Source organism: Vicia villosa, unplaced genomic scaffold (genome assembly GCF_029867415.1).
Source record: "Vicia villosa cultivar HV-30 ecotype Madison, WI unplaced genomic scaffold, Vvil1.0 ctg.001216F_1_1, whole genome shotgun sequence".
In the NCBI taxonomy this organism is placed as follows: Eukaryota; Viridiplantae; Streptophyta; class Magnoliopsida; order Fabales; family Fabaceae; genus Vicia; species Vicia villosa.
Genome location: NW_026705538.1, coordinates 186,569 through 202,480, shown reverse-complemented (window position 1 = coordinate 202,480; position 15,912 = coordinate 186,569). Strand labels below are relative to the sequence as shown.

Genomic DNA, 15,912 nt, shown 5'->3' with positions numbered 1-15,912 from the left:
ATGCGATATCCCACAAAGTTAATACAATAACAATAGAATAGAGTATCCTCATAGACTCTAGACTAGCGTTCCCCAATGTTACAATATCAGAGCATGACACCGACGCTATACTTAAACAAACTGGCCTATGAGCTATCCTCACCAAAGCCAAAAGTTGCTACTTGCCAATCTGAAAATGTCAACATGTAAGGGTGAGTCTCATCACAATTAACACATATTATTGCAAACATATACAACATACTTATAACATCGTCGATCCGATTAACATCATTGTCTCATCTCTTACCACCATCATCATTATCAAGCATGTATATTGAAATTTCGGTAAGACAGAACTCAGATGTCATATATGGATGTCGTGACATATGATCTGACATTATAAAACAAACAAGGTAGGAAAAATAAAACAGTGCAGAAAATAAAGAACACAACAGAATTGTTCAGCCAGTTCAGTTCAATCAACCTACTCGAGGGGCATACCAAGCCAGGGATGAAGTCCACCATTAGTAGTATCAATTCAGAGCTAAACTCCCAGTTTACAACTCCTCACTTAATCACTACCCAATGGCCCCTCTACCTAGGTTCTCCCTAGATATGGAATATCTCCATTCCACTCCCAAACATAGCAATGATGTCTAGTAGTTAACAACTCAGCCACTGCATCGACGGCCTAATTACCAACATTCTAAATACACAAATAAACATAACTTAGAGTTGCTTCAAAGCATCCTCCAAGAACACAACTCCACTCATTGCTTCACTGCTTCTGAGTGAGTAAAACAAACCTCTTACCTACAGGCTTCAAGGCACAAATCAGTGACCATCCCACAACCCGGGCGGTTCACCTACACGGCTAACCCAAAAAACTACATCTTGTCAATACTCGGCTAGCTTACAAAACTATGTTACAAAGTTTCCTATTTATAACCTAATCCCAATTGGACTTGGGCTTACAAATCGCAGCACTCTGGCTGTTACAAATCAGCAGATTTCTTCTGCTACAAGTAAGGTCTCAATCATAAGTTTCCTAATTTATCTCCATAATTAGAAACTGCATAATCTTCAATACTCTTACTTGATTCTTTTGACTTTTAAATCTGTGCCACATAGGATTGCATAATATTCCATGGAATATTCTGCATCTGTTGAGTACATACTGAATCTTCATATTCCAGCTCAGCAGGCGCGTGATGGTTAAATACAATAGCATCTGCGGTGAAATACTGATGTCATGACATCGAGCATGATATCCATAAGACACACAATGTTTTACCACAAAATGCAGCCAACTTAAAAACGTCTATGATAACACGATTTTATATCGTATATTTAGCCTAAAATCCATAGATATTTATAGCATTTTCCGTTTATTATGTTAATTTATTATGATATTACGCGTGTATTTGCTTTATTTCAGGTTTTACCCTTCAATTTCGACTATTTGCGAAAAGGAAAGAAAATTGAGCTTAAATGACCAATATTTATGCCTAAAAGATGAAAAGGGAGTGCTGAAGTGAAAGAAGGGTGCAATTAGGACCCAAAAGGCCCAAAAGAGATATTCAGCCCACCATGAATCAAAAGGCGCGTGGCCCAGACCTGCAAGCAAGTGGAGACGCACGTCTCCACGTTCTCTTCAGCCACGTCACCAAGAGGAGACGCCCGTCTCCAACTGCCCAAGATTTTCTCCACTTGAGACGCACTTCTCAAGTCTTCCTGAAGAAACGGAGACCCACGTCTCCACGCCCAGTCTGCAGAAAGTTCCTCAATTCACGGATTCCAACTGCAAACCTCCTCCTATAAATAGGACCTGCTATCCCACTTCCAAGGAGTCCGATTTCCTGCCAACGAAGTGCTGCCGAAATTGTACCGCGAACTGCTTTTCCTTATTATGTTTTCATTTAACCGTCTATTTTCTCACAACGATTTCTACACTGGAAATTGTTGTGAACTTTTCATAGATCTAGCCTTACGTTAGATTTATCGCTTTATTTCCTTGTTTTTATTTTCTGCCATTTAAATTCCGAAGAACGATCCAGCCAACCTGTGGTGGAAGTTCGAGTACTTCAAGATTCAATTCAATCCAGATTTATTTTAATTCAGGTTTTTTATTTACCGCCTTATTTATATTATTTATCTGCATGATATATTATATGCCATTTAATATGCTTATTATTATGAACCGAACCAATATATGTATGTTTAATCGTATTAATATGTCTGGCTAAAATACTAAAGGTGTCGGTATGTAAAGTAAGTTAACCGTAGGGATCCGAAATAAATTGGCTTAAATTATGTTTTATTAATTATCACTTATTTTTGGTTTATATGTCTAGTTTAATTAGTAAGTCTTAAAACCAATAGAGCGAAAGTTTGAGGGATTAGGACGGTCAAAGGTTAAAATCAATAGAGCGAAAGTTTGAGATCTTTAACTGGATAGTAGACATAGGACATTAGTTTTAAGGATGGCGAAAGCGTATTAAAACTAATTGGAACTTATTTATTTTCAAAAAGTATTCTTACACCCGAATGGGATGGCGAAAGCGTACGTTAGGGATATTAGCATGTTCCGAGTCAACAGAGCGAAAGTTTGAGATTAGGAGATTTAAATAGATAACAACCTCGTAAAATAGGCATTTTATTAATTACATTGTTTCCAAAAAGCTCTTCTAAAATCTAATGGGATGGCGAAAGCGTACATTAGGATTAGGATAGTAGTCTGAATCAACAGAGCGAAAGTTTGAGACGAGGATTTTTAATCAATTGGAATTAGTAAAGATTTTTAATTTAATTATGCAAAAGCCAATGAACCTTCGGATTACCTTTAGTTAAACGAAATACATACTGATACCTGTCTTTTATTATTATTCTTTATTTTCTCACAATCACTTTCCCTTAGGAACAATCGAAATTTTAGTACGCCTAGCTTTACATAGTAACCTTAGATAACGGTAGATCGGTTCATAGTCCCTGTGGATTCGATATCTTTTAAAACTACACGACACGACTGTGCACTTGCAGTTATCAGATTTATAGACACGTAAAGTCGCGATCAGTCTACAATCTCCCCCTTTGGCAAATTTTGGCTAAAACATTCTTGTCACCATATCCGAGAACAACAATAGACAACAACTATAGCAAACTACCAGATATGCAGATTTGCTAATACACATCATAACATCAGACCTGCTGACCAAGTTCCACAAACTACACTATCACATAACATGAACAGAAACAACTTGTTCAACATGACCTGGGGTGACAAACTCTTCTCTCCCTGTTTGGCCATAAATGTTGCCAAAGCAACTAACATCTCCTTTTTGTATTCAACTTATTACAATTCTGCCCAAAAGTAATTTGTCTAAGACTATCCTCAAGACTAATCAGCTGCCACATGTTAATTATCTTGATCCTTCGAACCCACTTCTGAGATGAACCAAATGCCACTGTTTGATTCCCTCCTTCATGAATCCTCATATGAAAATGTCAAATGCCACTTTTTTACTTCTCCACGTTTATCAGACTTCTCTCAAAGATATTCCGACCCTTCAAGTGAAACTTGAACTTCAAGCTACATGTTATATAAAAACAAGCTTAGATTTTCTAAGACAAGAACATGTAACATCTTCTCTACCTAGCAATTCCAAAGAACTGTAATGAGAGCGATCTTTTTGAAGTATCCAATCTTCAACTTTTGTAGATCTTCTTATGTTAAGTTGATGTGCCACTTCACCAACTAAGATTCTGATGTTAAACCAAATGTCAAAACATTGTGTCTTAACATCTAGCTGTTGAATTCAGTTCCTTCTTCTTCCACTTGAAAGAACTTCCTCCCTTTACAGAACCAGAGTTCAATGCTCTCATAGACTTGATTGTGAAACCAAGTTTGAGTAAGCAACCTCCATCTTGCAGCTATGCAGTTATGTCATCCAAGCTCACACTTTAATGAATCCCTGCTTATTCTCTAACGACATCAGACACTCTGATTCATGAGTCATCAGAAGGACTAGTTAGAGACTAACCCTCTAGCTGTACCAAGGATGCCACTTCCTTGAGCAAAGTTGTTTCCATGATGTCAAGAATACTGCCACTTGTTCTTGACTCCACAGTGTGCATTAGCCAATGCACTTCCTTACCTAGATCATAAATAAACTGATCCGCGTAACCACCATCAAGATTATGATGTCTTCTTCTTCTTGTACACTCCAAAGCTGAACATGTTTCTTGCCAGGAAACCTTTTTCAGGGATCATATGCTTCTGCTGCCACCAAAGAGATAGATCTTAAAATAAATGCACTATCCTTACTGTACAGGGTCTTGAAGAAGAGATGTTCCAACATCTTTAAGACCATCAGTTTTCTTGAACTCCAAGGATAATCAATTAAATACTTGTACTTGGCACAACTAGAAATTGATCTTAAATCCTTTCCTAATTAGATTCACCTTGAGGGAGATGAATCTTTACTTACACATGTGTCAGACAACAACCAGAACCCATGTGACACAGGTCAACAGCCAATTAAACACTTGGATTATCCATTTACAAACATAGAGAACCAGACCTCTATTTTGGATAATTCAGAACACGAGACAGTCAGTGTTCATGACTTTAGAATGATGGACTATCCATAGAGACAACAGACCTCTATAGAATGACTTAGAACACAAGAACCAAAATATGTTCATGACTCGAAACAAGACTCTAAAAAAAAATATCTTTACAAAACAACTGCAAAGAATGACCTCAGACTTAACAATGTCTGAACACTACCCTTATTCCCTATGTTTGTCACAATTTGACTAACATATCCTATATAGACTCTAAACTTACCCATGTCCGAAAGAAGGACATGAGGGACTCAACAAAAAGGATAAAACGGAAAAGACTCTAGAAACCTGAGCAATTTAAATAACATACCTAGACCTCAACAAATGTCTTATTCAAGAGATGTTATTTGAAACAGAACTACATCAGGTGGACTTTTGCAGTGGTTGGAACATGCACTATATCAGAACAAGTGATACACACCATCAATACATGTTTTTAGATGATAATACAAAGAATAATCCTTGCTGGTTTTTAAGAATAATGTCTTGAGTTATGTTCTGGCATCTTGTATGACATTGTTCTTCTTGCTTAAATATTAGTCTTTGAGAGACTTTCCATTTGATTAGAAGCAGAATAACATTGTCCTTGCTGATCTCCATACTCTCTTACTACCCCTGAGTTGTATAAATTTAGGACATCTTTGATGTTCGTCCTTGAAGCACCCTTCATTTGGAATTTGCAACAGTTTCAAAATTTAGAATATTCAGTTTGCTTGCTACACAAGATTCTGATTGCCACACTCTGCAACTTGAAGTAGAAGAAACTATAATTGTATAACCATAAATTAATCTTCAGCAGATAAGTCTGAACCTTATCTCTCTGGTGTCCTCAACAGTAGTGATGATGTATTTTCATGTAAAGCTTTTTCTTCATCACATACTTCTTTCTTCATAAAGTTATTGCAAATATCCAGCTCCCATCAAGATATTTAACAGTAACAATATGCTTCACCAGATACCATTGCCAACCTTCTTAAACTTGTGAAGATAACAGTGAACATTAGCATTTAGTTCACACTAGTCCATGAACTCTTCATACAAATACTCAGCTCCCGACAGAGTATAAAAATCTTGCATTCAGGCTGCACATCTAATAAGTACTGAGTCTCCCGTCAAAGTACTTACCAGTTAGTCAGTTAGAATTTACTAATCACACTAGATCATTCTGACTGATTACCTCTTCACACTTAAATATTTTCCTCTTGGCAAAAACAACAAAATCTGAAGACCTTGAGATAATGTTGTAACATCTGATATAACATAATCCTTCATGGTTCTTGGTTAACATCTCTAACATCTAATTTATAGCACTTGGGGTGGAAACAATAGAGTGTAGCTATCAGTAACATCCACACATATCAAGGAATAGAATAGCCAACACCTCAATAAGCTTTTCTTTAGACTTTCATTCTGATTTTGAGATGATGGATGCCATAGTCTGTACCTATAGAGGAGATTCCCTCATTTAGGTTTCTGGAACAGACTTAGTTATAGCATGACACTGAATTAGTCAGATTCTTTTAAGCCATCTGACTTCCTTGGTTCTTCAAAACACTACCCTTTCTAGATAACAACTAGGGTAGTCAACATTCGTGACCATATTTCACTGTGGTTGAGACACAGTATTCAGCTCCAATAACTGTTCTATGGTTATGAATGAAAATACACATATCTGGTTCCGTTGATCAGAGGAAATTACCATATATAAGCTCATCTTGATTTAAACATAAAGGATCAGAAAAGAATACCTTCACGAGTCTTCTTTAACACTGAGCTTTTACTTCTAACCTCCCATAAAATAAGATTTGGAGTAGAAGTACATGTTAATCGTGTCCTGATCAACTTATAATCAAATGTCTCTTCTTCCAGACCAGGAGTAGGTTCCAAACCAATGTTCTCACACTACATTAGTTTAGCACCAGAACATCTGTTCTTCTGCTGGTAGCTGCATACCAGTACTCAATATCCTATCATCCAGTAGGACATTTGTTCCTCCTTTTAGGAACACTCCAGCCATGAAACTCTTCAAGGTTCACACTTGAAGATGATTATGAATATCATTGATCAGTGATATTCATCAGCTCTAATAAACCATTCCATTATGAGTGGACTTGAGAGATTACTCAAGTATCTTTGACACTTTAATTACAGTTGTAAGGATCTGCCATACATTCTGTTGAATATACATAACCTATAATCTTTCTTTTACAATGGGGTTTCATCAGAAGCTATGCAGCGGAAAATAGCCATACTTCAACAGAATTCACACAATGCTTACTCCATAATTCAATTGAAAGCATGACATCTAAGGATTGAAAGTAAATCAACCCTACAGAAAAGCTTGCTTCTGCACCAAGCAATCGACTAGACCTAACCAAAATTACAGAGGTTACCTTATCAGAGTCTTCACTCCCGCATGAAGCTTTTATAATACTCTTCTCTGTGTATAATAATTGAACAAAACAATCGAAAGACTTCACTCCCCCATGAAGTTTCTGAATTTAATCTTCTTGTCCAAGTATCCTTATCTTCATTCATCAAGAAGGTACAATGGTTCTGGTCAGGTTGGTGTAGTCTTCCACAAATAGGTCCATCCTCTACTTCAAGGGACCATACAATATGAACACTCCTTGTTCAAACAATCTTCTACCTTGTACACAACCAGAAAGTATCCCCCATGGATCTCACCCAGAAACAGACAGGATGCCTGCTCTGATACCAATTGAAATTCCGATAAGACATAACTCAGATGTCATATATGGATGTCGTGACATCTGATCTGACATAATAAAACAGACAAGGTAGGCAAAATAAAACAGTACAGAAAATAAAGAACACAACAGAATTGTTCACCCAGTTCGGTTCAATCAACCTACTCTGGGGGCATACCAAGCCAGGGATGAAGTCCACTATTAGCAGTATCAATTCAGAGCTAAACTCCCAGTTTACAACTGCTCACTTAATCACTACCCAATGACCCCTCTACCTAGGTTCTCGCTAGATACGGAACATCTCCATTCCACTCCCAAACATAGCAATGATGTCTAGTAGTTAACAACTCAGCCACTGCATCGACGGCCGAATTACAAACATTCTAAATACACAAATAAACATAACTTGGAGTTGCTCCAAAGCTTCCTCCAAGAACACAACTCCACTCATTGCTTCACAGCTTCTAAGTGAGTAAAACAAACCTCTTACCTACAGGCTTCGAGGCACAAATCAGTGACCATCCCACAACCCGGGTGGTTCACCTACACGGCTAACCCAAAAAACTACATCTTGTCAATACTCGGCTAGCTTACAAAACTATGTTACAAAGTTTCCTATTTATAAACTAATCCCAATTGGACTTGGGCTTACAAATCGCAGCACTCTGGCTGTTACGAATCAGCAGATTTCTTCTGCTACAAGTAAGGTCTTCAATCATAAGTTTCCTAATTTATCTCCATAATTAGAAACTGCATAATCTTCAATATTCTGACTTGATTCTTTTGACCTTTAAATCTATGCCACATAGGATTGCATAATATTCCATGGAATATTCTATATCTGTTGAGTACATATTGAATCTTCATATTCCAGCTCAGCAGGCGCGTGATAGTTAAATACAACAGCATCTGCTGTCAAATACTGATGTCATGACATCGAGCATGACATCCATAAGATACACAATGTTTTACCACAAAATGAAGCCAACTTAAAAACATCTACATATATGTATCAGCATCATTCATCACAAATCAATCATCATTACCATCATTACAGAACGTACATGTATTTACACTAATCATCATCATAATCAATGATAAGAATATACATATATTCACATCAATCAACACATCTCATACGGTCACATATCATCATATATGACAACAATATATCATCCATCAAACAAACAAAATATTCACATCACATGAAATATCTCATAAGCTTCATCACACAATTAAACAAATCATCATACGAATCGTGTTTAAAACATAGCATGTATTGTCACATCTCATCACATATATGTACAATACATCATTCATCAAGCAATAAAATCATGATTCAAAATTAATTGGAAGTTACACCTCATTTCATCATTTAAACACATAGGTTATCTCATAAATTAATTGAAAGTTATGGCTTCAGAAAATTTGTAAAAAAAATTGTATGCTGTGAGTCGACTCACAACTTTTGCAGGTCGACGCATAGAAATTCCTGTTTCCCTCGGGTTTGCTCAGGTCGACCCATGATTCGACTCATACTGGTCTTTTGGGAACCTATAGGTCGACGCATGAGTTCCATAGGTCGATGCACTATACGTTCATACCGAATTTTTCTGTGATTTTTGACTTCTTTCCTCTCCCAATCTCAATCTAATTGCAGCACAACAGTTCCCATACCAAAACATCATCGATTAACATAACATACTACAATTATAACACATTTTATAGGTCATCTAACACTAAAACCATTCATCAATTCATCAATTTCATCGATTCAACAAAAACAACCTAAATCTCCCAAAACCCCAAAACCTAAACATACAAGCCAATTGACCTAAATAATATGCCTAATCAGTATTATCACCTAAAATACGATAAGAGATGTTAATCGGAGAGTCCCCCCTTACCTTAGCAAAAGATCTTGATTAGCCATCTTCTTCTTCTGTTCCTCTTTCACGTGTCAGCCCATCTACTCTTCTGCTCATCTTTCACATCTATTTTCCTTTTTCCCTCAATTCCTTATTTTTATGAAAATAGATTTTAATTTAGTAAAAGGCCTACTAACATAGCACCCCCTCTTTACTAACACCACACTTGGCCCAATAGCCTATCTCATAATTCTTTCCAAATAATTCCACAAAATACCAAATAATTCTAAATAATAATTTAAATTCTGATTAAATTAAATTGAGAAAATATGGGGTGTTATAGAGACCTTAGTTCCATCTCTTAAGTTTTCAACCATTGGAGGAGATCTAGGTGGATTTCTTGTTACTTATATATTGGTGTTAGTTGCCTATGGAAGTAACACAAAAAGCAAGTTTCTTATGATTTAAAAATAATAAAACTTATTTAAATGTTATGAGAAAAGAAGGGAAAAGGAAAAAAAATCAAATTTTGTGGGGTCATTTAAGAGATCAAATTTAAGGGATCGAGCATTAGATTAAATATCTACACGGTGACGTGGCTCTCATGAATAAAAAATAGCCAATCACGCTACACAACAAAGTTAGCATCTGGTCCAAGAAAAAAGACACGTGGATGCCGGAGCTAGGGCTCCGTTCATCCTCTCCGGCCGACTCCCTACCGGAAAAACAAGACATGTCCAGATGATTAAGCACCGGACTTCACTCCCTCGGAATTCGACGTAGATTCCGAATATGAAATTATATTTAGCATTCAACCACTCTAACATCAAGAATCATAGCATAATCATTGAATCAAAAAACGAATCGACGTGTGCAAATACAACCACCAAAAACATGCGTCCAATGCTCAGCCTCCCGGTGGTGGGAGCTCACAGATGCAAACTACATGCTCCTATACTGATGTTAAGTCTAGATATGCATAGCTACGAGTTTCAAGAAAACTCACCTGTTAAAGAAGTGAAGCTTATGCAATCTAAAATTCGCCGGAAAACTCTGCAAATGCTCCAATCACTCCTTAATAATGCAGGAAGAAGTTCAGAATGATCTTGAATCTTGCTCTAAGCTTAACTTCGAGCTTGAACGAGAGAACCGATTTGGACGATGTCGATGCTTTTCGTGCGATGATTCTTGTACTAAATGAGAGAACAGTGAATATTGTACTCTCCTTGATGCTAGAAAGAATGCGGAACACAAGTTTTTTAATGTTGCTCCGATGATCTTGAATCTAATGGTACATGGAGAAAGAATTCTTGATATCGATCTCCATTAGTTCGCGTCGGGGATGATTGTTATCCCTATGAGGTTGATGATGATGGTGAAAAGGGGTAAGGGAAGAAGATTGTTAGAGGTTGTTAACGGAGAATCAAAGTTGTTGCGGTGGTTATGGTGGTTGGAGAGTGAGAATTGTTATGGTTTTCTACTGTTGTTGAAGAAGAGAGAACCTAGAGAGAGCATGGGTTTATATGAAAACTCAGAAAAATGAAAAGTGGTGCGTGAGACCTTGAAACTCTCCATGTTTTCTAAGTATTGGAATTTTAGTAATATTGAATCATGAACTTCTCCTCTTCATAACTCTTGGTTCAGATTGAAAATATTTCAACTACAATATTGTTTTAGGAAATGATCCTTTTGATTAGACCTTATCTGTTTAACTTGAATCAATAATTGGATGAATTATGGTTCTTGCAAGATATGTACATAAACATGATTTTTTTTATTGAAAAGTTAAACTCCGTTAACATTCTGATAACGCGAAAACGTAACATATATTTAGCTTGATTTACATGCATTATTATTCTATTTTATTTCGGTTTTATTATTTTATTTTGTATTATGCCGGTATTTCTATTTGTTTTCAGGTATTTAATAAAATCAGGACTTGCAAAGGAAATAAAGGAAAAAACAGTCGAATTAAAGATTAAAAGGCCAAAAAGGTGTGACATTAATAAGGAGGTGCAAAACAAAGAAGACAAAGCAAGCCCATTGCGCAAGACTGCAAGCAGCCCAAGACGAGAGGCGCACCAGGCCACCTGCCGGTCGGCGCAACCCCCTCCCAGCCGTTCGGCACCCCTCCCAAATGTGGTGTGTGACGTTAGTCACACACCCAGGCCCAGAAGAGTCTGTTTTCGTTTACGCTACTTTCTCTCCTCCATTTTCTCTGCCGAAGGACTTGATACTGCTACGAAACAAGTTCAAATCCAAGAATTGGCAGCTCTATAAATACCCTTCAAGAATTATTGAGAGGGTTACGTACTTTTACCCTACTGCCGTCAAGTTTATTCCTTCTGCAACTTTTCAGTTCTGTTCTTATTTTCCAAACCATTTTCTACAATAGATTTCCACACCGGAAATACTATTGCAATTCAGTTTCTTTTTCAAGCTCCAGAATTCATTTTAGTTTTAAGAGTAGATTTGTTTTCGTCATTTACTTTCGTCTCGGATTCAAGATTCAGTACTGCAAGATACAATTTTCCAGTCTGCAATTTAATTCAGGTTTATTTATTTGCATTTAATTACTATTTCCTCTTTATGTTAATTCATCCAATTATGTTCGGATTATTTTATATCTGTTATAAATGCTCCGTTTTGCCTACTAAAACAATGTCCGGCTAAATACCTTTTATCGGTATGTAAGGTCACATAACCGAGGGAATCGAGTAATCCGTTGATGTAGTTTATTAGTCAAATATATTTGTCTGGTATTTCTAAACGCTTAATTAAACTGTTTTGTAATGAGAGTTAAAAACAATAGAAGTTAGGATCAATAAAAACGAGAGTTTGAGATTTTAACTAGACCTTATAAATTAGGCATTAACCTTAAATACAGCGAGAGCGCTTTAAGGGTAATTAGTTTTCATTGGTTTTCAAAAATCACTTTGAACTTTAATTGATACAGCGAGAGCGCTCACTTAGGTTTAATAGTGAAATCATAATAAATAAACACGAGAGTGTGAGAGGAGGGTTTCTAAACTAATGATTTCTACAGAAAAGTGATTTTAAATTACGATCCGCATCGATGGCTTACTAGATCCCCGAAGTCCGACCATTGCATACCGATATTATTATCCTAGATTTAATTTAATAATATTCCTTTTTAATTCCCGTCTGATCCATAATCAATCAGATATTAGGCTTAGATTTATGTAGTAGCGATTAACTACATTAGGTCGATTCTTAGTCCCTGTGGGTTCGTTATCTTTTAAAACTACGCGATAGACTGTGCACTTGCAGTCATAATCATAGACATACCCCATTGTCGCGATCAAGTTTTTGGCGCCGTTGCCGGGGACTAATTTAGTTGAAAATCGTAATTAACTGTTACGTTGTAGAGACTAAGGCAAACACAATTTTTCTAATTCCCTTTGTGTATGCCAAGTACTTGCTCTCGAAGTGAAGACTTAGTGCTGCCAATTCCCGAACCGGAGCATTCTATCACTATATCACGTCGATTACGACGTACTCGCACTCTTGTTCCAACTCCTACTCCTGAACCAGTTGAAGAATCAACTATGGGAGAACAGTCGCGTCCTCTCAAATCTTACGCTATTCCTTCACAAGCCAAACCTCACAATAGCATTGCTGCTCCTGCTATTGAGGCGAACAATTTCGAGCTAAAACTATCGTTGTTGTCAGCTGTACAACAAAACCAGTTTTCGAGAAATGCGACGGAAGATCCTAATCTTCATTTGTCAGTGTTCCTGCAATACGCAAACACTGTAAAAGCAAATGGTGTTAGTTCGGAAGCTATCCGACTGCGCCTTTTTCCTTTTTCACTGAGGGATAGAGCTAGAGCTTGGCTCCAGTCTTTACCCGCCAATTCTGTCACGACCTGGAATGAACTTAAGAAAGTCTTCCTGGCACGTTAATTTCCACCTAGTAAGACCGCCATGCTGAGAGCCCAGATCAATGGGTTTAGACAAAAAGACAACGAGTCTTTATTCAAAGCGTGGGAGAGATACAAAGACATGCTTAGACTTTGTCCACATCATGGTTTAGAAAAATGGTTAATCATTCATACCTTCTACAATGGTCTCCTCTACAATACGAGACTTACGATTGACGCCGCCGCAGGTGGCGCACTGATGGATAAAGAATATGCTGATGCTTACACACTTATCGAAAGTATGGCTCAAAACCATTATCAGTGGGGAAGCGAGAGAGCTCAATCAGAGAAAACTTCTGGAGAGAAATCTTCAACGAAGAGTGGGATGTACGAGTTAAGTAGCCTCGACCGCGTTAACGCCAAAGTCGATGCCCTAACTCAGAAGATTGATAACCTCACTATAGCACCTGTAGCCGCCGTAGCTGCTGTTTCCCCCAATTGCGAAATACGTGGAATGTCTGGACATGCTGCCCTCGAGTGCCATCTTTTGGCAGGAGTTTCCCCCGAACCAGTAAACTATGCTCAAGGAAACCCTTACTCAAACACGTATAACCCAGGATGGAAGAATCACCCTAATTTCTCGTACAAAAACAATAATGCTTTGTACGCACCTGGTCAAACACCCAGTGTACCACCTGGATATCAAAAGGCACCATTCGCTGCTCCTAACGTCCCTAAGAAATCTAACTTAGAAATAATGATAGAAAATTTCATAGCCACTCAGACTCAGACTAATAAGGATTTCCTAAACCAGAACATGCACACTAATGAGCAGATCAACAGTTAGCGACTAAAGTAGACGCGTTGGCCACTCACAACAAGATGCTTGAGACACAAATATCTCAAGTGGCACAGCAACAAGCACCTACTGCCGCACCTGCTGGGACATTTCCAGGATAGCCACAACCAAACCCAAAAGGACATGCTCATGCTATTATTCTGCGAAGTGGTAGAGAGATGGATGAACCGACTGCCCCTAGGCTTAAAAACCCTGCTATGTTCCAAAGCCCTAGGAAGACAACTGAGGAGGAAAGTAGACCCTTGGATAAACCAAGTGATTCAAAAGAGCAAGAGGACAAAGAAGGCGAGGCGGAGGAGAAATAAGCGCCATACATACCTCCACCACCTTATAACCCACCTATCCCGTACCCTCAAAGGCTCGAGAAATCTAAAAAATAGGGCAATTTAAGAAATTTGTCGAACTTCTTAAACAGTTAAACATCACAATTCCGTTTACAGAAGCTATTACCCAAAGGCCCTCATATGCTAAGCTCCTAAAAGAAATTCTATCGAATAAGAAGAAATTAGAAGACAATGAGACCGTAATACTCACGGTTGAATGTAGTGCATAATTCAAAATAAAATGTCACCTAAGCTGAAAGACCCAGGAAGTTTCTCCATACCCTGCAATATAGGAAAATTTGTCATAGACAAAGCCTTGTGTGACTTAGGAGCTAGTATTAGCCTAATGCCTTTGTCCATTTGCGAGAAACTAAACATGGGAGATCTTAGACAAACCAAGATGTCAGTACAACTTGCAGACCGATCTGTCAAGTATCCTGTGGGTGTTCTTGAAAATGTACCCGTCCGCATCGGACAATTCTACATCCCTACGGATTTCATAGTTATGGACATAAAAGAAGACGTCAATACTCGTATAATCTTAGGAAGACCTTTCCTAGCTACCGCTGGAGCCATTATAGACGTAAAGAAAGGCAAGTTCACATTTGAAGTAGGTGAGGAGAAGGTCGAGTTTATTCTAACACAATTCCTTCAAGCCCCAGCTATAGAAGATACATGTTATCTGGTGGATGTCATTGATGAATGTATAAGAGAGATAGGATTATCAGAAGAATCTTACTTTGAAGTTATAAAGATCCCGATGCCCCTGATTTTCGAAGATGGCAATTGGCATCCGGAATATCGAGACAATAGTTTAAGCGAATGCTTAGCTTTAACACCTAACCCTATGCCTTGCCCAAAGAAACCGACCTTGGACCTTAAACCACTACCCAATACTCTTAGATATGGATATCTAGACAATGAGCTCAAAAGAACAGTAATAGTCAACGCAGAGCTAGGAGCCACAGAGACTGAGAAGCTATTACAAGTATTAAGGAAGTATCCATCTGTGTTAGCATATAACATTGCTGATCTGAAAGGAATAAGTCCTTCCATATGTATGCATCGCATCTTGTTGGAAGAAGATTGCAAAACCTCTAGGGAGCATCAAAGAAGAATTAACCCTATCCTGAGCACAATAGTTAAAGATGAAGTTACCAAACTTCTGAATGCAAGAATTATATATCCAATCTCTGATAGTCAGTGGGTAAGTCCGGTCCATTGTGTACCAAAGAAGGGAGGCATAACAGTTACCATAAACAAGTCTGGCAAATCTATATCCGAAAGAAAGGTGACTGGAGCAAGGATGTGTATTGTGTAACACCCCATATTTTCTAATTTTAATTTAATTGGAAATTAAATTATTTATTAGAATTATTTTGGAATTTGGTTGAATTATTGTATGATTATGGATTTAAGGGCCATTGGGCCGGATGGTGAGGTTAGTAGTATGGGGGTGCTAAGTGAGTAAGCCCATTACTAACCATTTTATGTTTTCATAAAATAAGGGAAATATGGAAAAAAGAGTCAGTACGTGAAAAATGAAAAGTTAGAGAGAAAAGGAAGAACACGTGAAAGAACAAGAGAAGAGAAGAGGAGCAAGGAGGAGGAAAACCCCAAAGCTCAAGGAGAATCAAGAAACTAATTCCAGGTAAGGGGTGAT

General features: G+C 37.7%; 1 non-coding gene across 1 annotated transcript; it reads right to left on the bottom strand.

The window, feature by feature from the left end:
• Positions 1-13,131: 13,131 nt before the first annotated feature.
• On the bottom strand, positions 13,132-13,238 carry LOC131634052 (small nucleolar RNA R71). The gene has a single exon (XR_009293468.1). It is a non-coding gene; the product is annotated as a small nucleolar RNA R71 (small nucleolar RNA).
• Positions 13,239-15,912: the final 2,674 nt, after the last annotated feature.